Source organism: Gracilinanus agilis, chromosome 1 (assembly GCF_016433145.1).
Source record: "Gracilinanus agilis isolate LMUSP501 chromosome 1, AgileGrace, whole genome shotgun sequence".
NCBI lineage: Eukaryota > Metazoa > Chordata > Mammalia > Didelphimorphia > Didelphidae > Gracilinanus > Gracilinanus agilis.
The window spans coordinates 601609346-601635616 of NC_058130.1; the positions used below are offsets into that span (position 1 = coordinate 601609346).

Consider the following 26271-nt stretch of genomic DNA (forward strand, 5'->3'; position numbering starts at 1 on the left):
ATTAGACATGATGGAGAAAGTCAATCCCTGTCCTTATCAGTTTATAGTCTCAAGACAAACCCACAGGCTTTTAAAAATATTTTTAGGAATTACACTGATAATGGATATTTTGGGAGTCAGAAACAAAAATTATCCTGACATTTTGGAAAGAATGACCCAAAATAAAACCCAGTACAAAACCACTGGATTTCACCTTGCAAATCATGCAAGATGGAAAATTACAAAGGAAGGAGTATCCATAGCAAAAAGAGTACTAACATTAAGTCAGAAAAAATTTTGAATTTGGCTTTCTGTTTACCATTTACTAATTGTGTAAAAAGATGTGTGTGTGTGTGTGTGGGGGGGGGGGGGGGGGCCTCCAACAACAACAACAAAACCTGTGTAAATATATCTTAGCTAATGTCATTATTTGAGAAAATTTAAGAGGAGAAAAGGGCAGTTATGTGGCACAGTGTATAGAGTGGCAAGCCTGGAGAAAGAAGAACTTATCTTCCTGAGTTCAAATCTGGCCTCAGACACTTACTAAGTTGTGTGACCATGGGTGAGTCATTTAACCCTGTTTGGTGCAATTTCCTTGTCTGTAAAAATGAGCTGGAGAAGGAAATGGCAAATCACACCAGCATCTTTATCAAGAAAACCCTAAATGCGCATGAAGGATCAGACACAACTCAACCACAAAAAAAAAAAAAAAAAAAAAAAAAAAAAAAGGGGGGGGGGGGGAAGAGATTTGAATGAGAAATTATAGGAATGTTTAACATATTTTTTTGAAGCTTGTACAGTCTCTTTAGAAAGGTGGGGACACAATAAGAGGGAGTAGGCAACCTCTTGCACATGGGATGGAGGACCTGGATTTATTAGCAATAGTATCCAGCCCACTTGCCAAGAGAAAAATCAGGCTGAGTGTATCCTTTGGCAAGTTTGTTGTAAAATAGCAACCCCTGCTGATCCAATCATTTCATGGTCTACAACAACAAGCTTATGTTGCTAGAGGCAAGAGCAAACTCAGTTTGAAACAATGGGTGCAAATTATACTCAGTTCTTTCAATTCAATAAACATTTAAGCATGAATTCTATGTAAAGGCCTTTCCTGTGCTCTACAGATAGGACAAATGTTCCCTACCTCCTCTAGAAGCTTATATTCTAATGGAAAAATACAACATGAATTCAGATAAGAAAACAAACTACAAGTTTGAGGAGAAAAAGAACAATAAAGAAAATAAGGGTTTACCCTCATCTGTGTAGAGGAAGGAATCTAGAAAAGTTGGCACAGGGTGCCAATGAAATGAAAGAGGTGGAGATGACCAGGTGCGTTTAAATGAAGGCAAAGAGACAAAAATGGGACAGAGAGAAAGCTGCATATGGTCAAAAGCTACGGTTCCACAATGGCTATAATATAATGTGCATAAAATCAATCTCTCTCTCTCTCTCTCTCTCTCTCTCTCTTTCCATGTCTCTTCCACCACCTTAGTAACAAGTTTCTCTCCCACCTAAACATTTTGCTTTGTGCCTTTCTAATGCAAGCATACAATAACATTATGAATCGCTATCTATGCCAGTGTTTTCTAAAATAAACCCTAAAAGACTGTATATGTATTAGATCATCATTATTAATAAGTTCTTAAGAGCAGGGACTGAGACTTATCTGAACTTTGTATCCCTTCTAGTACCTAAAAAAGGGATTTATTATGTTGACTGTATTCCTATAAATGCTGACACCAAGGCAAAGAAAAAAATAATGTTTTCTTCCTCCACCTCAACAGCACAACACTAGTCAAACAAAATGTAAAACAAGTAGAGCCCTAAACTAATGTCTTACAGCCCAATCGATAATGACAATTTAGGCCTCTTTGGTGGTCTGGGTTGATATCCCTTAGTACACTACATTATGAAGAAGGCATATGTTTATACTGGAAACTCTAATCAAAGTTTAAAGAATAAAATATAAAATAAACGAAGATCATTAAAACACAGAAGAGAGCTTGAAGGAACCTCAAGTCAGCTAGTCCAACCCCCTTTGAAACTACACATTAACTAACATTCTTTTCACTAAATTATTCTTTGCTATTGGGTGAAATGTCTAGTGGTCCAGGAATTCTTCATAAATGACTTTTGGACAGTAAATCGTGTCAAATTACAACAACCTCTCTTGTTTTTAAAGAGCTACAGAATCCAGTGAATATGAAAATATATACTCAAAATTAGTGCTCATTCTCCACCCTTCATAACTAGATTTCATCACTTTTTCATTTCTTTCTCAGTTGTTTTGTCTTTTTCCAAGCCATCCTGTACAATTAAAAATCTACACAGAAAATGAACCATACTGCTTGAAACACTATGCTTTTAGAAAGATGTCCAAACTCCATAGCCAGGATTCAGAAGGCATCCATAAATTCTTCTAACATTCCCATACAACCTATCTTTTCCAGTACTCTCTAACACAACCCTACTCATCACCACCACCTTCCTTCCATTCAAGTCTGAATATCTGCCCACATGTGCGCTACCATTTTTCACCTCAAGTACAGCCACTCATCACCAAGTCCCACCTCTCTACACTAATGGCCAGAAGCACTAAAATTATAATATAAAAACTAGCAGATATTCCATCCAGAAGCTAGCTTTTCTTATTTTGCTAGAATTTTATTTAAAACTTTTGAACCAGTATTAAATATTGATATTGGTCAAAAATTCCTTTTTTTTTATCTTTCACTGATTTAGATTTAAGAATTATATTTGTTTCATAAAGTAAGTTTAGCAAAGTGCCCTCTTCCTCCATTTTGGAGAAAACTTTGTACAGTAGAGATTTCAATATTTTTCTTTAAACATTTGCTATTAGTTGCCTATAAATCCATCAGCTTAGCTCTCTAACCTATCCCAGTCACAGAGCCTCTCATATTCTGTATTCAGCTGAATTCTTTTTTATTAAATCATGAATGAATAAGAGGGAAAAAAATTTTGAGTGCTAAATGCAAAGCACTGTGCTGAACACTAAGGACACAAACAGAAAAACAAGAGTATATCTGATATACAGGAGCTCATGTCCTAACAGGTGAAGGCATCACCTAGAAATTTCAGCTGGACTTCAGCTATAAAGACCCCATGGTCCCTAGGGACACAGAGGCAAAGCAGAATGCAATACTTCTTTCATTTTATTTCCACTGATTAAACCATTATTAGTTTCTGGTACAGAGCCATTTGACAGTGCCAAGAACTTTGCTGAGGAGAATGTGCTTTTCTGAGTTTTCAGACACTTTGACTCAGGAGGGGAGAAGAGGATATAGCTGCTGAACCACCTGCCAAATCCAAACTCCATGAGGGCACCAACAATCTTCATTGCAGCCCCCCTCCCCAGTCCCACCCCCAAAGATGACTAGGCACTATGTTCAAAACAGGACACTGCTAACCATGGGACTCTTGGGCTTACATACCTTTTAATGGCAATGGGTTAGCAGTTTAGCTTGCAACAGAGAGATCCTTTTTCTGCATGAGTTGCTCATTTTGAGGATGACTGCTGAAGCTATACTATATAGAAGGCTGGTGTTCTACAATTGGACCTACATTCACAGAGGACTCAGCATCCTGGGTTCTCTCCATCAAGGTCTGATGGGAAAGTAGTGGCAAGTGGTCACCTTCACTCACTATTGCAGCTTTATTCTTAAGGGGTTTCCCCCCCACATTACAAATTGATACAATTTTCAATAACTGTTTTCTGACATTTTGCAATCCATTTTCTCTCCCTCCCACTCCTTTGTCCAAGACAACATGTTAATATGATGTGGGGTTGTGTGTGTGTGATATCATACAATATATATGCCCCTGTTCATCATGCTGTGAAAGTAGACATTCATTTTCACCAGAGGAAAAATTCAGAGTAAGTGAAGAATAGCATGCTTCAATCTGCATTCAGACTTCATCAGTCCCTCTATGGCAGTGGAGAGCCTTTTTTGTCATGAGTCCTTTGGAGTTGTCCTGGATCCTTGCATTGCTGGTGGTAGTAGCCAATTCATTCACAGCTGACCAACATATAATTATTATTGCTGTTACTGTGTACAACCTTCTCCTGCTCACTTCACTTTGCATCATTTCATATGTCTTTCCAAATTTTGGGGGGGGGGGGGGGGGAGAGAAGAGAGAGAAGAAATCATCTTGTTGGTCATTTCTTATGGTCCTATCTATTGTATCTTACCTCTCCCCTTAGGAGAATTCTGCACTATCTGCTATGGTGACTCACTAGCCTGGTGGACGGGCAAGGTTGCTTTCATAAGTAATAGGGAGGAAGCATAAGTTCTTATCCAAATTTTGAAATGATCAACACCTTGTACAATGTTCTACATAATAAATGCTTGTTGCCTTAATCAAGGGATTCACAATCTTTTTTGTTTCACGGATTCCTTTGGCAGTCAACCAATGGCATCTCCTTAGAATAATGTTTTAAGTAAAATAGTAAACAGAGTATTAGAAAGAAAACTAAATACAAATAACATAAGATTACAAATGAAGTTGCCAGCTGGGTGGCTCAGCTCTGGGCTGGTGTCAAGAAGCCCCGAATTCAAATCCAGCCTCTTCTGTGTGATCCTGGGCAAGTCAACTTCACTTTGGTTTCTCTCCGTTTCCTCAAGTGTGAAATAGGGGAAATGATAGCATCTACCTCACTAGGATGCTATGAGGAACAAACAAGATTAATATTAGTAAAAGTACTTAGCATTATCCCTGGACAACTCAACAGATCTTGAATAAATTTTCTCTCATTTTCTGTCTATCTCTGTCTCTCTCTCCTCTTCGCCTGTAGTCCGTCCTCTCAGCAGCTACAGCAGCATCTGTGTGGATCTCAGTCCACCCAAGAACCGTAGCTCAAAAGAAAAGAACATTCCTAACTCCTAAAGAATTTTTGAAAACTAAATACCTAAGACTGAAATTTCCTCTGCCTACTTTCACGACAGTGATCTACTTCAGTTGAATTGATTCCCCAAACACCACACTAATAATTCCTCTCACCTAGAATGAACATCTATCTACATTCTGCCCAAAATTCAAGGTCCTGGTTAAGTCCCATTTTATCCATGAAGCCATTAATAGTTACCACCTACTAGTCTGAATTCTCGAAGGATTTCTTATCTATCCCCATAATTTCCTCACTTGACCACATGCTGCTTGCTATCTTATACTAGTATTATTCATATTTTTATGTTTCTTATATTTTTGCCAATATGTTCTGATATTCTCTTCAGCATACTCAAAGAAGAAAAGGTCCTAAAAACAGAGCTAATGTTCCTAGAAATAGTCGTAATTAGCTAAGGGACCTCTAGGACATTTTCAGGCCCTGGCTCTGACCCTCATTTGGACACTGTCTAAGGCATCCATCTGCAATTTTGCTCCCTAAATCAAAGCAACTAACTTGTAGAAAAGGAATGGGTATTCCGTCTCTGGTAAGGAATCTATAACTACCTTGCTGCATTTCAAAACCAGAGCTCTCAATGTTGAAGCAATGTTGTGGGCTCTACTCTAGTGAATATGCTTTTGCTGACTTTCAGACTTTCACATTCACTTCGAAAAAACTCCTTCTCTCTCTTTCTGAGTCTAGGACCTATCAAGATAGCAGAATGCTCAGACTCTGCCAGATTGTCTTGCCAGAAAAGCAAGAAGCCTACAAGATCCAAACTTTGTAATGGCACCAACAAATGGAACCAATTCTTCCTGCTAATGGAGAGGTGATTGCAGTTTTCTCATCAAAGCATCAAATACAATATGAAAATGAGGGAGTCTATATCATGAATGTCATCATTTTTTTCCTGAAGGTTCATAACATAAGGGTATGTGTATGTGTGTGTGTGTGTGTGCGTGCACATGCATGCATGTGCACACATATACCTCTAGCCCATTTGGATTTTAAATTTAATCACACATGAATCCCCTTTAAGGCTGTTTTCTAGAAAAGGGACAGGAGCCTGAAATGAAGATGTGTCCAGTGGAATCTAGGCCCTCTCTCCACTACTAAAGGCAGCCACTTGATGGCAATCTTCACCTACTGCCTTGGAATCTTTCCACAGAAGCATTGGCCAAAGGGTAACACAGAAATTGGTCTGTCCAGAAGGGAACCATACAAATGGGACTGTAAAAACTAGGCGCCTTTGCTTTTCTGAATTTCCCCAGATTTCAATGTCATTTTCCTTTCAGAGCAGGGAGAAAACTCCCAGATTTCTTCCCCACTCCCAATAATCATTCATTACCAATCCACCGCACTCTATAAGGGATAGCCAAATGAGGTCTCCACGTGGCTCAAACAAATGTTCCCCAAGCAGCTTCAACTCAAAAGAGAAACTTTTTTTTAAGCCTTTGTGTACATTTCCATATTCAAGTCAAGTTGTCTATGATTGGCTCCACCAGAAGAAAATGCAAATCAGGAGGAAGAAAGGTGAAAGATAGAAGCAGGTTTCTGTGAATCTCTGAGCACATTTCCTACTTCCCAACCTCCACACACCACCACAGAACATATGCTTGTCTCATAAAGAATACCTGATGAGCAGGGTTTCCATTTGTTTTACATAAAGAGGGAGAAAAATAAACCACTGGGTTATGGATGAACTGGAGTCTGGAGGTCAGAAGAAATGTTCCAAAATAAAGAAGGGTTATGCCATGGTCACCTAAATCTAGAGAGATCTATAATAGGATGTTCATCAACGACCTCTACCAGACTTCAGTTCACCTCAATCAACCAATCAATAAACATCTATTGAGGGCCTACTATGTGCCAGGCACTGTGCTAAAAGCTAAAGATATAAAAAGAGACAGTCCAAACCCAAAAGGAGCTTACAATCTAATAAGGGAGACAACAAGCAAACACACACACACACACACACACACACACACACACACACACACAGAGCTATAATTAGGATAAACTGGAAAGAATTAACAGAGAGAAGGCACTGAGATTAAAGGGGTTGGGAAAGGCTACGATTTTGGCTGGGTCTTAAAGGAAGCCAGGGAGGCTAGCAGTCGAACAGAGGAGGGAGAGCATTAGGGAAGTGTGTGATGTCCAAAATATATATATACTGAGAAGAGAGACATGAAGTATTTATTCTTCTTCACAGAACATTCAGGAACCAGTGTTGCTGGATCAAAGAGTATCTTTTTCAGCAAGTCTGGAATATTGTTGACCAATATTAACACTGGGAGAAAGTTAGCAGAAAAGGCAGCATTTACAATAATGTCCTTGCTTATCTAGACATTGATATTGTTTCCTCAGAGGACCCAAACTAAGTTACTGCTAAGTTTTTTAGTCCTTGTCTTCTTAATATATAACAGTGACAGGCTAAACATTCCCCCTAATTACCAGAAAAAAAGATTTATTTTTTGGTCAGGTCTTTCAGATGAGGGGGAACCATTCCAGTTTAAGCTCCTTCCACTTCATTCAAAAATCTAGCATGAATTAATTTCCTCATCCCAGAAGAAAACGGAAAGATGAGGACATACAGGTATGTGGTGTTCCCTCTTACTGTAGATTTTAAAATTAATATTCAATGCCTTCAAAGTATGATACTTATAAGGATTTATTAATATTAAATTATAGAGCTAAAGAACTCAGGGAACCTTTTCCCACTCACCTCACATGGAAGAGAGAGGCTGGTCACCATTCAATTCATATGCAAGAGAGAGGGTGTGGCAGAGCAAACCCAAATTATAAGCAGACTGACAAAGGATACACTCATACAGAAAGGAAAATTGTGGCTAATACAGAAAGGAAGCTTGGGTAATGTTGTTTTAGGGGTTCAAGATTTTCCAACTATACATTACATCAAATAGGGTCATTTTGCTGAAGAATTATATGAAACAATGGTTGCTGTTACATATTACATAGAAGATTCAGCAAGGGATGGCAGAGGATAAAGAAATTACTAAAGTGATATAAAAACCATCCGGAAAACTTTTAAAAAACTAAGCCCAAGGGGCAGCTGGGTAGCTCAGTAGATTGAGAGTCAGGCCTAGAGACAGAAGGTCCTAGATTCAAATCCGGCCTCAGACACTTCCCAGCTGTGTGACCCTGGGCAAGTCAATTGACCCCCATTGCCCACCCTTACCACTCTTTCACCTAGGAGCCAAAACACAGAAGTTAAGGGTTTAAAAAAACAAAAACAGGGCAGCTGGGTAGCTCAGTGGATTGTCCACCTATAAGTCAATACACAGAAGTTAAGGATTTAAAAAAAAAAAAAAAAAAAAAAAATTAAGCCCAGCATAGGATCCAATTAAAAGGCCTAAAAATGACAAAGAGAAAACAGCTACCTCCAGGAACATGATTCAAAAGTTGGGGAAAAGGCAACTCCTTTGAGAAGCACAGCCAAGTTGGCACATGGAAGAGACAGAAAGACAAAGTGACCCTCTAGGAACAACAGCCTGAGGTCCTCTTTAGCAAAAGATCACATTACCATGGTAACAGCTTGGCTTGCTGGAGCACCTCTGGAGAACAGAGCACATATGTGGACATATATATTTCAGTTTCTCTCAACAGAGGACTCTAGGATGAGGACTATCATAAATAAGGAGTGTCTTGAAAGTAAAGTACAAACTGTTAAACTAGTACATGAAGCTATATTAGATAGGGGAAAGAGGGAAGAAGAAAAGACAGACAGAACCGTAGCTTAAAAAAAAAAAAAAAAGAAAAAAAAAAGAAAAAGAAATGTTCACAAGACTATAGAAAGAGAATAGTCAAAGGGAATCCACTCTCTTGCTGCTTTGCAATGTACCTCTGTTGACTTTAGACAAGTCACTTTAGCGATCTCTGCCTCAGTTTCCTAGTATGCAAAATGAGAGGGTTAGATTAGAGTAAGAAACCTTAGCCTGGGTTCCATGTTACAGTGGATAAAGGATAAAGCCTGGAATCTGAAAACCTTGAGTTCAAAATCATCTTCAAACACTTTCTAGCTCTGTGATTCTAAGCAAGTCATTAAAAAAAAACACAAAACAAAACAAAACAAACAAACAAAAAAAACCAAAAAACCTTTGCTTCAGTTTCCTCAACTTAAAATGAGATAATAGCATCTACCCCCATAGGGCAGGTATGAATATCTAATAATAATTTCTAGCACAGTGCCTGGCATATAGCAAGAACTATCTAAATATTTATTTTTTTCTCCCTCTTCCATATTTCAGTGCAATTTATTTCCTCTGTAATCCTATGCATTTTTTTCTGATCCATTTAAAAAACATTCTGAAAAGGGATCCAGGTTTCATAAGATTGCCAAAGGAAGTCAGAAAGAAAAAAAGATTAAGAACTTTTGCTCTGGATGAAAGATTATTGTTATGGGAGTCATTAAGGCTTAGGGAAAGTGAAGGAGATGCATTTTGGGGATGAACACTGAAGAACCTCAAATAATGGAAGTTCAAACAAAAAGTATTTAATGCTATCTTAACTTATTGGAATATGGCTAGAAAATATATTCAATCAGGACAAATGCTATTTGGGGTTGGGTTGGGGTGAGGGGGGAGGAGATCCTGTGAAAGAATCAGAGGTTTAGCCCTGGACTTTGTGGATAATTCTAAGTCTCTCTAAGTGGATTTTGTCTGAAAGTTCAGAGAAAGTTACAAGAGGCTAGATGAAGGTCAAGAGTTATGGGGAACTCAGGTTCCAATTTACAAGTTTCCTGGGAATACAAGGAATTTTCTGAAAATCACTTGGTGCACAAGTCATACTTAAAATCTAACTGATTGGACAAATATTTACAGAGTACCTAATGTGCTCAAAACACAAAGAGAAACTCTAAAGACAGTCTGCTACCCCCATAGAGCTAAAAGGAAAGAAAAGACTTAAGACACACATTGGAGACAGCAATGCAGAAAGTATTCAACAGGAACTCATGATCAGATTTCTAGACCTCCACCTTCTGGCCATTCAGTAGCTGAGTGAATTTAAGCAATTCAAGCCAACAAACATTAGTTTTACTTTTATTATTAATATAATAATTCACTATGGTTTTGAATCCATGGCATTGTGGATAAAAAGTACATGGATTGAGGAAAACGACTGAACAAGTCATATAATCTCTTTTTGTCTCACTTTCTTCATATGAAAAATGGAAATAATTAGAGCACCTTCCTCCCACTGTGAGGATCAAATGAAATAATATATAGTACAGTCCTATAGAAAACATCACTATTATGGGAGCCACTTGAAGAATGCATCTTCAGGTTGTTCTCTAGGAAGACAGGAACATATTAGACCAATCTCTAAAGGCCCTTCCTTTCACCTCCCAAGATTCTGGGATTCTAAGTAGAAGGCTAAAGTAGAAGAGGATTACAAATAAAATTATTCGAATTCACAGGAACAAGAAATCAATTTCAGAGAAGGGAGGCCAGGGAGGGGGTTGTTCCAGAACACCTTCATAGTGGAAGAATTTCAGCGGAGTTCTTACTGGTACACAGGAAATAAGAAATAAGAAAAGAGCAAACTGAAAATAAAGGCAGGAATCCTAGTGTGGGGAAATGCTTTGGAGGATAATGGGAAAGATGTGGATATTCCTGAGGCAAGTTAGAGATATAATGCTAGAGGAGTCAAAAGCCAGGTATTAAAGGCTTTTGGAATAAAGAGGTGCCAATCATATCAGAGTTGTGTTTTAAGAAGATTAATGTGGGCTTAATTGGGTTTTCTTAAAGTAGGAAGGTGATTTGAGACCCAAGATGAAGATACATCTTTTGTACAAGATTGGGCCTAGTTAAATATGGAGAGAAATTCACTAAACTGGATGCGACATGAGGAGTGTTTCTGGCACGAAAACACTAGAAAAGAGGAGTTATAATCTACACTGATATAATGCCTGATATTACTAATTCGTCAATGCAAGTAGACAAGAGATTACAAGAGCCAAAACTGGCATATCAGCAGTAAGGTAAGAGCAGAGAAGTTGAAGACAAATTCACAGATAAAATCAACAGGAAATGCTGAGGGATACAATTGACATCAGAGGGTAGGCAATCACAGGACATTCCAGCCTGCTCACTACACAGCAGACTGGGCCAAAGACTACTTTTTCACCCTGCCTCATGAGATATTTCCCCACTCTACTGCCTCTCCTCCAACACCTCCTGTCTACTGGAGCTCCCTTTTTATTATGCGAGTCTGTCTCTTTCCCTGTTTGAATAGAAGTTCCTTGTAAGCAAGAACTGTCATTTTTCTTGCTTATACTTATACTACCCAAGATCTAGTATCAGACCTGCCAGCATGGTATATTCTATCTTTGGACGTTGGTGTAAATGTTTAATGGATCTGTGACCGCAATGCAGGCAATTCTTTCCAATGATACAGGTGACAAATTCCCTAAGCCTTCTTGTCTAGGTCCTCCCATGAATTCTCCATGGAGGCATTCCAAGAGGTCTCACTTTGCAAGAACATTAGTGCAAAACTGCAGCAACTCTCCCCCGTACAAGCCCTGCCACGGGAAGGCATCGCGGGAAGCCGGCCAGGCGACCTCACATGACGGAGCCCCCGGCACGCACAGCTACCTCGCCCCAACCCCCACTCCCCCACCCCCCGTTCGGGGCCACCGCCAAAGCAGAAATGGCCCTAGGAGGAGGGCCCGGTCCACTTGACTTGGGCAGGAACCGCCACTCCCCCCCCACCCCAGGCGGGGTGCGGAGGGAGCCAGGAACAGGAGGGTGTCATCACCGTCTGCCCAACGGCCCTCCCTCGCAGGACCAGGGACACCGCATCGATCTGTTATTCCTGTCTTCTTTTCCTAGGTAATTCTTTCTAAGTTGTTTCTTACAGAAAAGTCACCACTAGTAGTAATGTTAAACCATCCACTGGCTCCTGGGTCACCTGCCATTTTGGTTATTTGAAGGCAGTGAAGTTTTTAGGTGACTGGCCTTCATATATGCTGCATATGACTAATGAAGTGCTAAAAAGATGAGTTTTTAGGTCAAGATAAGGATTATGAGATTATGAGAAGTACTACCTGATTTACCAACTGTAATCAAGCCTATTTTCTGCCATTTATTCAGGTCAAGATCCAGCTCATTGTAATATCTCAATCTGCAGTAACTATCCAGGACAAAACACACTCATGGACTCATTCAGTGGACTGCCAAAGCAACTACAGAAAGAGATAGTGTGGGGCACCGGAGAAAGCGAGGAGGCTTGATGTCAGGAGAGGGCAGGGTTCAAGTTCAAAGCCTGCCTCTGACACTTTATGCTAGTGTTTGTTTCAATCTCCACATCTTTAAATTGGGACAATAGTATGTGTAGTATTATTATGATGTCACAGTCCAGGTAATAGTTAATGTACTATGATAAAATTGTCAAATCCTATAATGAAAAAAAATCTATATACTAAAGATTTTAAAGCACCAAGAAATATCCCACTGACTCCCAGTGAAATCAGATATAAATTATAACTAACACCCTTCACTCATTCCTCTTCTTCCCCTACTGTAGAAAATAAATTTCAAAGTGTGGTCCTGTGGAGCTTATTGAATCAGATTGTATACTGTAAACAACATAAATATCTAAATACTCTTCTTCTAAAGGGGTAGAATGTTCAATCATGAACAATCATCCTTTGAAGTGAAAAGATGACGTTGGTGGCCTTTCTAGAAAATGTGTCTTTGAAACACACTCAAGCTGGATTGCAATAAAAATTTTTGGAAATCCAACACATCTGCTCTCTTCTACTTTAAACTTAACCAAGAGCTACTCAAAGTTCACTTTACCTGTTAAGCATGAAGTTCAAAAATGACTCAAGTGAATAAACCAAGCTTCAGTTCATGAGAAAAACATGCAACATTAGATGATAACAGGGGTTTTAATATGTTACAAGGTTTTGCTAGACTTTTTTCCCCACTTTTTCTTTATTATATAGGATGGATCTTTGGGAAGGAGATAAATATTAAGAAATAGAAAAGATGCAAAAAATAAAAATAGCAATTCTTTGAAGAAGCTACCTTAAAAAAATTAAATATGTGATACATTCCAATGGTTCATTGTTCTTCAACATGCCTACTACAATGCAAGCATTTAATAGTTGTTTATTGATTGAATGGGGGAAAGCAGTCTAAAATTGAAATATTTGGCACTTCTCAGCTCAAAGCCTTACAAATATAATATCATAGTAATTCTAATCCAGAAAAGGAAGATAGTTGACATAAGAAACTGAAAAAAAGAAAGAGTAAGTGATTTTTCCCTTGCTTGGAGATCATCCTAGTGGGACATATTTCCTGATTTCTATCCCTTGGAATTCTTACCACAAAAGACTATTCCCAGTCAACGTCCACCAAAGAAACAGGATTTTGTTCCTTTAACCAAAAGAGAAGCAGAACATTGGGCAGTCTTACAAATGTCACCCAAAAGAGACTCGGGCAAAATTCACATTCACTTGCCTAAATAGAAACCCAAAAAGCTGTCTGTGATATTTCAGTGACTACAAAGAATTTTTCCTCCACACATAATTAAAAAAAAAAAACAAAAAAACAAGCAAACAAACAACCAAACAACCAAAAAAAAAAAACACACTTTTTTAGCCAGCTGAAAGAAGGCTTGAAAACCAATTGTGTGTGTGTGTGTGTGTGTGTGTGTGTGTGTGTCTGTCTGTCTGTCTGTCTGTCTGTCTGTCTGTCTGTCTCCCTATCCTAACAACAAAATACCTCTATGCTGTGAGCCTGGCAAAATTCCAAACCCTGAGTTTGCTTCTGATTCATCATATATAAAGTATGATTGTCATTCAGATACTGCCAAAACATTCATGAAACTTGCAGGTAAAACTCTTCTGCTTAAATGAACCTCCCTGAAAGACACCCTGGGCAGTGTGGCAAAGTCTGTATTGTTAAATATGGATTAAATAAAAATAAGATTAAAAAGGAAACAATTATGTTGAAATACAGTCATCATAATAAGGTGGCAGTGGGGATAGAGACACACCAAGTGTATATACCCCAGGTTAAGAACTCACATATTAGTGAAGAGGTCAGAGTTCTATATGTACATACATAAACAAAACACAATCATCTAATTTAATAATAATAAAATAGTACTAGAATCAATGTATAATGATCAAATAATGTGCCACATGATATGTAATATAAATATATATAATATAGTCTCAAAATAAGTTTTTCAAAACCATCAAGTATATAGACCCCAGGTTAAGAACTCTTGTGTTAGCCTCAGGTACTTCCTAAATGTGAGCCTGGGCCCTTATCCTTCTTCTGCTGTAGAAATGATATTCAGAAGGTATGGGATTTTTTTTTTTTTTTACATTCCTATGTTGGTGAAGAGGTCAGAGTGCTACATGTACATACAATAATCAAAATAGAATAAGGTAGTCAAATACAATAATCAAAATATAACATAATCAAACTATAATATATAATGTGATATACATAAGCATGTATATCACATATATTTTACTTATATACATAATACATAATAATACAAAACACGTTTTTAAAAAGCCAAGTGTATAGAATGCAGGTTAAGAATTCTTATATTGGTGAAGAAACCAAGGTTCTACATATTAGTATTTCTTTACTTTTTCCACTGTACTCATTCACTCAATAAGTACTTATTGAACTATGTGCAAGGCACCATGCTGGGCCAACAGAGAACAAATATGCAAAACAGAATATGCCTCATTAGTAATAGTGGGAAAAGGTCTGGCCATTCTGAAACCCAATTTGTAATTATACTTCCCAAAAAAGTGAATAAAATGTGTATATTCTTTGTTGCAGAGATTCCGCTACTGGTTAGGTATCCCAAACAGGTCAATCGAAATAAAGGTTTCAAGTGTATCAAAATATTCATAGCAATACTTTCTGAGGCAAGAAAGATGAGGAAATAATCGCCTATCATTCGGGGAATTGCTAAAATTGTGGTAAACGAATTTAATGGAATATTGTTGCACTATAAGAAATTAAGAATTTAGAGACATGGGAAGATTTATTGGAAAGAATCTGATAAAGTAAGTAGCAGCATCAAAACAATATACAAATAAGGTAAAAGAGGGAAAATGAAACTAAATCCAAGCCTAGCCCTAGAGAAGAGCTGAGAAAATACAATATATCTTTTCACTGACTAGATTATTGCATATACTGTCAGAAAAAGTCAATCAACCTTCCTCATGAGATAAACCTACTAACTACTCTGTTTATCTTGTTAATACCTAATTATTTACTTACTTCTATGCTATCCTCCCTGACCTTCATAAAAATCTACCCCAGAACAAAGTGCTGTTTTTGCCTTTCTTTGTAACATTAGCACTAGTGAATGGCACACAGGAGGTTTGTAATAAACACCTTTTGTCTTAACTCATACACATAGTGTGGCACATAGTGGTGCTTAATAAATATTTTGAATTAATGACAATTGGTATTGCTAAACTACCTCTTCTCTCCTTTCAAATCTGTTCAAAATGGTTGCTTTTCTAGGCAGGTGTGGGAGTCAAGGAGTAATATTTGGAAATGAATGTACCAAAAAACACTAATTTGAGAGAAAAGGGGAGGAACTGCTCAAAGTGCCTTAAAATTTAACGGTACATTGGAACCAGATTCTCATGCACTTTGAAAACATATCATAAAACCAAACATTCATACATTATAGCTTAAATCCAGAATTCGTCCTCCATCAGGCTATCAAGAGACACAAGAACCAATACAGTCAATTCTAATTATCCCTAACCCATAAGAGTCAGGGTAACGCTAAACCCCAGATGTCTACCCAGCAGGGTCAAAACCTGCTTTTAGGAACTATGGTTGGGGTTTAATCTTCTTGAAGAGGTCTGGGGCCTAAACTCAAAAGTCACTCCAGATTAAGCCTCTCCTTTTTACTCCATAAAGAGGGGAAAGGAGAAGAGAGAAGAGGCAGGTGGATGAATGGACAGACAGACACAGAACTGCCAGGCTAACTAGGACTATAAAAACATAACTCTTATGAAGGGAAAACCTTCCCTCAGCTATAAGCAGAACAGCATGAGATCCCTTTAAGGGGCTGGACGGTCTGGCGATAAGTACTTCCAGAACTAAATTTGTATTCCAAGTTGGAACTCTCAGATCTCCCCAGGCAAGCTTGCCATAGCAATGAACTTTATTAGGGAGGGAGGAGATGAGATACGCCTGGGTGTGAATCCAAGCTGTTACTTGTAGTCACCCAACTACAGCAAGAACCTCAGCTTACCAAGCATGTCTGCCCATGAAGGCTGGCTTCCCCATTCTCTCCCCAACCAAGCCCTGCATGCAAAGCTAAGCACCCTAGGAAATGACTATCGCCCTTCTTGGGAGAAGGAAAAAGCTACAAGATTTACTCAAGCCAGGTAAAAATACAGGTGTCCCTGGGCATTGGGTTCAAATTCCACTTCCAATGTGCTCTGAGGCAAACAAGTCCTCTAAGGACCTTCTTGTCCTAAACAATAAAATAAAGGAGGGAAACTAAATGGCCTCCAAAGTCTCCTTCCAACTCAAGAACTATGATCCAAAGATACCAGATCTGTTACTCAAGCTTGAAAACCAATGAAAAAGTAAGACCTTTCCTTTCCTCAATTTCATATCCTCACCAAGAAGTCTCCCAACCGCAAAGGAATATCTCAATTGATGAAGTATTATATCGGTTTTCTAGGACCCATTATTAATAAGCATGAAATATTTTCCCAAGTAACTAAACTTCCCCTTCTCTCCCAATCTCATCTGTAAAATCTTGAAGTTGGATAAAGTGGGTTCTTAATTGCCTTCCTATTACAAAAAGTCTTCAAAATCCTGTGACTGAAAAATCTATACACTGGGAGAACAAATAAATCCAAGAGGGGGAAAACCCAGCAATCTTAAAGAGTTTAAGTACATGTTTAAACTATCCTCCATTATGACACATCAACCTGGCCTACACTTTAAAAACAAAATCTAGATCTGAATATTACCTAGCCACAGGACACCTAGATTTCTAAACTTCAGGGTTTTCTTGAGTACATAGAATAATAAAATTCCCCCTTGAGACTCAAATAAAGAATAAAAATTACCTAAGAACTTTCTCCTTACCTCACTTCAGATTCCACCCCACCACTCCCCATGTTTTTTTTAAACCTTTACCTTCCATCTTAGAATCACTACTATGTGTTGGCTATAAGACAGAAGAGAGGTATGGGCTCAGCAATGGGGGTTAAGTGACTTGCACAGGGTCACAGAGCTAGTTCAGATTTTCTGAAAATAGATCTTAACATTGGCAAAGAAGAGGGGGGCTAAAAATGAAAATGAGACATTTTTCCAGGGAAAAACTCACCCCTTTTTTATGATACCTGAAGGCTCAGCTTGAAAGATAACCGTCTGATTGGTACTTAAATAAAGCCTTCACTGATGATAAATTTAAAACATACTAATGCTAGGTATATGGGGACTCCGGAATTTTTTTTTCATACTAAAAAGAAAATCCTGTTCTCAAAGGGCCTACCATCTAGATAGAGTGTAATTACAATACAACTGCACATAAATATGAGGTGAAGAAGAGTAGCCAACAAGAATGGAGAGAGAAAAAGAGGAAACCAAAGAAGTCAAAGTAGAGTTGGCATCTTGGAAACCTGAGTTCATGTGCCAACTCAGTAACCATGGGGCAAGATGCCTCACCATTCTGTCACTCAAATTTAACCCTAATACCCTACCTTCCTCACAGAGACATCAAAGAAAGGCAATTTGCAAGCCATAAACAGTACCATGTAACTGTGAGCTAATATCATAAGAAAGAAAAGCCTTGTGGAAAATTAATATTGAATTGTATTAGGTATCACTTTTTCCCCCATGAAGGACTGAGCCATCAGGGTGAACCAGAAGTCAGTAATCACTAGCAGCCACAATGGACTTGAGGGGACCAAACATGTTGGGGTCTTCCAGGTCACAGCAAGAATACTGTTGATGAAGTAATGAAGGAAGAGGTGAAGTCTCTAAGTCCACCTCCTTTGGGGGTTCTTTACCAATCAGAGCTATCTTGGGATGTCCACGGGAGGACTGAGTGGTGAGCTTAAAAGGGACATAGAAACCAACACTAGAGGAGGGAAGCTCCCCTTTTTTTTCACCTTGCCAGACTGTCTTGACCAGTCAATTAGTAAATAATTTTTAATTTATAAATATTGCCTCTTGAGAATTTCAATCATTATATGTTTCACTAGGTAAAGATGCTCAATGAAGAAGGATTTGGTGGCAAAGAGATAACAGGCATGAAGAATTCCTGAAAACAAAACTGAACTGTTACGGATCCTTTAGATAATGATATTTAAAGACATATAAATGAATGATTCAAATGCTGCAACTCAACTATGAAATGGAGCTATGACTAAAAAGGCTCTTGGCTTACATACAGCGAGGCTAAAAGTTAGAGTCCCCTTTTGTGCAAATTATACTATCTATTGAGGATTGTGTAAATAGAATTAGCTCCAGCCCATTAATAGTCAAAATTCTACTCAACCCAGGCATGCTAATGATGTCACCCTAACCTCCCTTAGCGGGGAGGGGAGACGAGTTACCCACACGTGACAATAAGTAACAAATCAAGAATAAGGGACTGCACAAAGGGCAGTCCAAATCAATGTAGAAACTGCCATTTGTCCATTTGAATTAGAGGTGGACCACAGGAAATGATGAAAGACACGATCTCTTTAAGTAAGTGAGTGAACTTCCTGTGGGGGCAGTTGCTGTCTCCTGAGACCACAGACAGATTACGCTCTATATTGTCACGTGGGTAAGTTAGGCTGACTTCCTTGGCCTAGCTGGGCCAATTCTAAACTCTGCCTATCTGGCTGTTGGGCCTTGTGGCTTACGGCTTCATTTATTAAGCTTTGTAACCTTCTTCTCTCTCCGTCCAGGCCTGGACTAGCCTCTACTTTTCTCTTTATTCCTACTTTTTACCTACCAGACTGTAAATAAACTCTTCAACTCGATGCTGACTTGGGTCTGATTTAATTACGGAATCAACCTAAATTGTTGATTCCTGGCGGCCACATATTTTTAACATATATCTATAAATACCTAAATTTTCATTCTTACAGGATACATGACTGAAGAGAGAATTGGCATCCAGCTATTACTTATCCACACCTAAATTAAGGAGAAAAGATGAAAACCATGAATGAATCACTTGTGCCTGTGAGTAAAGAAGAAAGACAAAACACTTGAGTTCTGTCTGTCTACCAATCCCACCATCAGCAATCCCAAAGCCACCTATGATTGTTCCCATTAATAAATTGTTCTTCCTACTTTCTCATGTCTCTTTCTTCAAGCAAAATTTTGCATGTTTTGCTGCCTACTCATAGATATTTAACTCCTCATTTCTTCAAGAGTTTCCAAATTTCCCTTCATCCCTTCTATGTTACGCTAAAAAAATGTTACATACAAATGTTCTCCTTGGGGTAGCAGGAAATAGGACACAACTTCATTCTACAATCCAGTCAAGATTTTTTCGTCTGGCCAGAGGAGCTGCTATATCTCGGATGCTATTTATAGAAAGTAAACGAATTTGAAATACAGCTAATAACTCCCTCCTCTCTTAGTCTGTAATTATGTGTACCCATTATTACTGTGTAATTATTTGTGTACCATGTTATTATTTAAGTGTCCCTAATTTTGGACCTAGCAGGCCAAGATCTCTGAGGGCAAAAGAGAAAAACATCCTTGTTAGCACTGAGCCTTGAAAAAGGAGGATCCATTATCAGTTTATATTCATCTCCGCCACATTTTTCCCCTTCCTAGAATTCTGAAGTATCTGACAATTAAATGTTAGGAAACAGAAAACAGTGGCAGGAGGCAAAAACAGGGATCCCCCACTCTCATCTGTTCTTCCCAAAAGTTCCAGCCATAGCCCTGCTAAGTCTTCTACCAAGATAATCTGAAACACTGTACAAGAATCCAACCCACTTCATCTCACTGTCCCTACTCACTGAAGAATCCTAAGAGGGAAAAGGCGACAAGGTCCGTTTCTTGCCCATTCTGTATTACTTACATAGGGCAACAGGATTGTGCCAACAAGACTTGCTGTTACTGGACTAACCATGCCATAGATACAGAAGGATGTCACGTGAGACACAAGGCTGGGGACTTAGTCACTTTTAAAGCTAGAGGGCATGGGGGAACAGCTAGGGACTTCAATGGATAGAGGGTCAGTCCTGAAGACAGGAGGTTCTGAGTGTCAATCTGCACAGACACTCCCTAGTTGTGGGACTCTGGGCTTAATTCCCTCCTCACCCCACTGCCTAGCCCTTACCACTTTTTTACCTTAGAACTATACACATTGATTATAAAATGGAAAGTAAGGGTTTTAAAAAAACTGGAGTTCAAATTAATCTAAACTGTATACATAGGGAGAAACAGTAAGTGGGAAATGCCTTGAATGAAATAAGAGCAACACTTTGCTAAGATGTCCCACATGGTCTTTAAGTATTCAGATTTTGAAAAATGCCTCCTGATACATATATTGATATTTCAAAAACACATGGGGGCGATTCTCCATGTCCTAAATAGTACTATTTTAAACACAGAAAAACCAAGTCTAATTAAGAGTAAGCTCACTATAATTAATGTAAAAGAAAACAGGTATGAAAGACTTCAAAAACTGTTCTATACAGTGACAAATCTCTAGAACGCTGATACAGAAGCATCAGTCATCCGTAGACAGCTAGGTAATACAATGGAGAGACAGAGGACTGGGCCGGGAGAGGGGAAGACTAGGGTCCAGATCCAAGTTAAATTCAATACATTTATTAGCTGTGTGACCATGGGCAAGTTATTTAACCTGTTTGCCTCTGTTTCCTCATCTTTAAAAAAGAGATTAACTTCTCAGAGTTGTCTGAAGATCACATGAGATAATATTTGGAAAGTATTTAATATTTGTAAATGCTTATTCCCTTCTTCCCTTCCCTTTCCCCTCCTTATTCTTAGTAGAATACTGATGGACTGGGGAATCCCAATGAGGCCTGTATTTTCAGTCTGGCCAATGTTGGAATTTGTTTTGTTTGACTAAAATGACCTATTTGAGAGAGGAAAGGATTAGGGAGGGCCAGGGAGGGAGGCAAGGAGGAACCAATGAAAAAGAAGAAAGAAGGAAAGAAGGGAGGAAGGAAAGGAGGAAAGGAGGAAGGAAGGGAGGGAGGGAGAGAGGAGGGAAGGGAGGGAAAGAGTGAAGGGAAGCAGGGAAGGAAAAATATAAAATGGGGACACAGAGACAAGGACCATGTTTTTACTACTAGTAAGTGTAATATATACTTTTAAAAAGTAAGCAGTATAAGGGGCAGCTGGGTAGTTCAGTGGATTGAGAGTCAGGCCTAGAGACAGGAGGTTCTAGGTTCAAGTCTGGCCTCAGACACTTCCCAGCTGTGTGACCCTGGTCACTTGACCCCCATTGCCCACCCTGACCACTCTTCCACCTAGGAGCCAATACACAGAAGTTAAGGGTTTAAAAATGTAAAAATAAAATAAAATAAAATAAAAAATAAAATAAGCAGTATATACATTAGTTTCATATCTTTGAATATCAAGATAGTAATGTTTAGGTTTAAGTTCAAAACGATTTAGTTTTTTTAACTGCCCCTCATTATTTCCCTCAATGTACTGTCGTCTAACAATTCCCAACTATGACACATACTAAAGAAGCACTCATTTGCTATGTGACTACCTCAAACGGTCTCACTTTCCTCATTTGTAAAATGTATGGTTAGAACTCTATGATACTATGAAAGTGGCTGGACTTAAGTCAAAGAAGACCTTGAATTGTATGTATCCTAGTTTTGGTTCTAAAATATTAAATATGAAATTATATACATAATTTTAAAGTTATGACATGCAAAAAAAATTCTGGTATTAAGCATAATTTGTTCCATTTTGATCCAAAAACTGCACTCTTCCTCTTTATACCAGTATATTCCACAACCCTCAATCCAATACATATTTTCTATCAAAATATTTTAAGCTTAAAAGTGTTCATCATCAAATTAAAGTACTTCTGTAATAGCTCCACCTATACAGATTTTAGAGGAGGGGGGAAAGAGAGCAGAGAAAAATTTCTGTCATGAGGGAAAAAAAAAAACAAATAGTAATAATCATAGTGACCACCACATAACATGTATCCATCCCTACTGGCTTTCCAGATGTCTACTAATTCCAATAATCCAAGAAAAAGCATCCCATTTAAAACAACAAAGAGTTTCCAGAAACAAGAATTCCTAATTCCATTTTCCCAGGTAGAAGAAATAGAAATAAAAAAATGAATAGAGATGCATTGTAGAAGGGAAGAGGTCCTTTAATAGCCTATGAACATTCACAACCAAAATGCAATTTCTAAATACCAACCAAACCCTGAAAGTCATAAGGAAAAGAATTTTCTAAGCAAACGGGAAAACGAATCTTTCATAGGATAGGCTACTAAAGCCATTCATGACAGTCTCATATTCTGGTCCCAGTATGACATCATTCAGATATCAGCCACTCTATTGTGGAAAGCATCTCTCCTTTGGAAGTAAAATATTCTTTCTGGGTGGTGAAGGAAAGCAGAATTTTGTTTAGAAGTCTCATTACCCTTAAAACTAAATCCTATAAATATGCATGTTCATTTGCCAAGAATGATTGGTTTGCAAAAAAAAAAAAAAAAAAAAAAAAAAAAACAAAACACAACTAATGAAAATTAAATAGAAAAGACACTTTAACCTCATCATTATTAAAAGGAAGAAGCCTGGGGGCAGCTGGGTGGCTCAGTGGATTGAGAGCCAGGCGGTCCTAGATTCAAATCTAACCTCAGACATTTCCTAGCTGTGTGACCCTGGGCAAGTCACTTAACCCCCATTGCCCACCCCTTACCACTCTTCTGCCTTGGAGCCAATACACAGTGACTGCAAGATGGAAAGTAAGGGTTTAAAAAAAAAAAAAAAAAAAAAAAAAAGGAAGAAGCCTTGATGTTCCAGATGGACACAATTCACAATTACATGGGGCGAGTAGGGATGTCACACCAAACTGGTTATTCCCACCATAACAACAAATTAGGGGTGGGCGGTGGGGGGTGGCACGGGCGGTGTTGTTTGTCATCTAGGCAAGGTACATTTCAAATTTCCAATGACCTTGATAAAGATATCTTTGCCAACTTTTCTTAGAATTCTTTCCACAATATTGTGAGATACCTGGCAACACTAATAAAAAAGAGAACTCTATTTAGCCATTGAGGTGACCATTTGAATGGATAAAGTTGGCTTTTTGTTGTTTTGCCCAGATTCAGTATTTGCTCCACCATAAAACGCCTGGATACTATGACTTCTTGCTAGACACTTTGTAAGCAGCTCAATATTAAAGGAAGTCTCTCCCTCCCTCCCAAATTCAAAAGATTTACAGCATCTGTGACTGTACACTATCCTAAGACTGATCTTCCATGGCATCTAGCGCTGAAAAAAATAAATAAATGAAACATATCAGAGAAAGTGTATTACTGGTCTCCCGCCATAACACAAGGATACCCTCAGACAACAATAGGTGGCCACTGCTTTAACTCTCACCCAACCAAACACTGAGGCTCCATTGACTGAGAGGCACATAGGTCAGATACTGAACAACTCCAAGGGCACACCATGAGTGCAATGGAGAGCTAACAACATCAATGAATTACAAGAATGGGGGGGGGGGGGAGGAAGAGACTCCCTATCTGGGTGACCTGATTTGAACAAATTTTTCCCCCCTAAACACTAAACAAATACATTTAGGCCACTGGCTGCTACTACTCCCTCCTCATCTACTGATATGAAACTTAATCATAAAACAAGTATTTAAATCTAAATACCCATCTCAAACAAGAGGGTGGTAGTCTGATATCTCAGACACACTGGGGGTGTGTGTGTGTGTGTGTGTGTGTGTGTGTGTGTGTGTGTGTGTGTGTGTGTGTGTGTGTGTGTGTGTGTGTGTATTTATATATATATTTTTAAGGAATACTAACACTGTAAAGCTCTTAAATATTTACAAAACTACATTATCTCATTTGATCTTCATTAACCCAGTGAGTTTTACTGCCATCATGAACATCATAATGCTTTCTAGAACATAATAAATGCCTCTTATTTGATGATCCCCATTTTACAGATAAGAAAATTGAGCTTCAGAGACAGGGAATTATGTAGCATGCCCAGAGAAACAAAGAAAGTTAGTTTTTGTGGCTGGATTTGAAACCAAGTCTTTTAGATACCAATTCCACCTATTACCCATGACAGATGGGTTAATATTTTTTAGACACATCTCCAATTTGGGAGAAAGAAGAGGCTCACATGTATTAACTTGTATGGAGAGATTCTGTTAGAGTTAAAAGAAGCATCTTCAGGAATGTCCGCTCTTGCCAATCTCTCCCCACCCCGCAAATACCAGGTCCCTGCCAAACAACATCAATTTATAGGCCCCCTTTCTTACAAGAGACTTCCAGGAACTCCCCTCAGAGCTAAGAGACTAGGACAAAATCAGACACCAATCAGACAATCTCCTGTTCACAGCATGGTTCACCACAACATGGTTCGCATATATGGCTACTCGACTGCCTCAAAGCATAGATATGTGCTACTAAATTTCTAGAAAGCTCAGAAGCTACGTGGCCAACTTTTTGCTCCCTTTAAGCTTTCCTTTTAACCAGCATATCAACTCAAGGCTCCCCCCCTCCTCCACAACTGCAAGCAGAATGGCCTAAGGATGGGCCCAAGAGAGAATAACAGAGGCACAGAAATCCCCTGAAGCCTACTGCCCTTTCCGGGAAGACAATCTCCAACCATCAAAGTGGAGCTCCTTGGCTGAAGGTGGCTTGACTTTGGCCAGAGAGGTCCACAATCTCAGTCTCCAAAGGTAAAATTAGGATGCCAGACTAAACTCAAACAGGAATACACAACCAGGACAACCAGTCTCTTCAGGGTTTCACAGAGTCCTGTGCAACTCAGGCAGCCCAATAGTTATAGTCCTATTTCTATCTATACACAAAATTTCTTGTCCTGACTACTGAAACAGAAATAATTATATGCTTAAAAATAAGAATAAATCTTAAAGCCATAAAGGATGTCAAGAAATATCAAAATATTTTCCTCACTCATGGGTGGTCTCTGTCTGAGACAAGGGCTTTGTGCTTTACTCTATGTCCTTGGAAAGGTAGAGAAGAGAATGTTCTTCCAACAGAAGGAACAAAGGGCTGTCGTCCAGTGTAGACGGGATCTTCAAAGACAAACTCAAAGACTTCTACCAAGTAGGCACCAGTGCCCATGGAAGAGGTTATGGCCTTGAGCCAGGATCTTAAGAACAAGCAGGGCTCAGTGTAAAAGAGACACCCGAATACAAGGGATGGCATTGGTGTACAGGAAGGCCCTGAAGCGGAATACCCAACCCATCACATGGGGAATTTCTTCTTGAAACACATACTTTTTCAAATCTAGTTGCCCCGGGAAAGCAGCAGCATAGAAAAAGGAAGGGAGAACTAAATATTTTCTCTTGGCAAAGGCCCCAGCTATTTCTCCAAATTCAGTGGTGTTACCATAACTAGAGAAGAGAGTCAACTCACCATTCACTGTTTTCAGGCTCCCATTTATGCCCTCACCATGCTGTCTCTTCTGTGCATTCTTGAACTCCTTCAGAGACAAATAAAGGACTTTGCGTACCACCCTTTCTTCTGACCACGGAATCCCATCACTGTCATCCTGAAGATAATAAAGAAAAAAGGGGAAGGGGGGAGGGGAGGAATAAAAAAAGGGGGGGTTAATCAAAAGAACTAAGCAAGTCTTCAGATTCAGATCCAAGAAAATTTCTCAAAGAAGAACTGTGTCCAATACCCATGTCCCGGATGTCAGAAAGCATTATAACACAGGAGGGATAGAGGCTCTGGCATTTCAGCCATCAAGGCAGCAAAGCCAAGCACATGGCCACATCTATTCTCTGGATCAGAGCCTTTCCTGGACCACTTAAAAATAAACAAAACATTTAACTGCAACAAACTTCCCTTAAATATTTGATCACCAGGAATACCAATATAGTTTATGAGCAGAGCTTAGAAATAGAGGAGTCATCATTAACAATGCGAACTAGTTCTAAAGCATCATTTCCTTTAAACTAGGGAAGGTTAAAAAAAAAAAAAAGAAAAAGAAGGGGGGAAAATCAAATTTTATGAAATGGTACACAACATACTAGGTTCTGGGAACACAAAGAAAGAAAAATGAACCATCACTCCCTCTAAAAGAGCTTCCATTCTTCTGGGGTCACCCAGAACAGTAATGGGGAGACAAGATGAACTGGGGTACAAATAGAAGCAAAGTCACAAGGGGAGGGGAA

General features: G+C 38.8%; 1 protein-coding gene across 1 annotated transcript in view; it reads right to left on the bottom strand.

Moving 5' to 3' along the window:
* The window catches only part of JARID2 (jumonji and AT-rich interaction domain containing 2), a 192798-nt gene extending 167257 nt beyond the window's left edge, over window positions 1-25541 (bottom strand). Inside the window, exon 1 of the mRNA XM_044667633.1 lies at window positions 25508-25541. The gene's annotated coding sequence lies outside the window, so the exon portion shown is untranslated. The remainder of the gene's footprint in view (window positions 1-25507) is intronic.
* Between the last annotated feature and the right edge of the window lie 730 nt (window positions 25542-26271).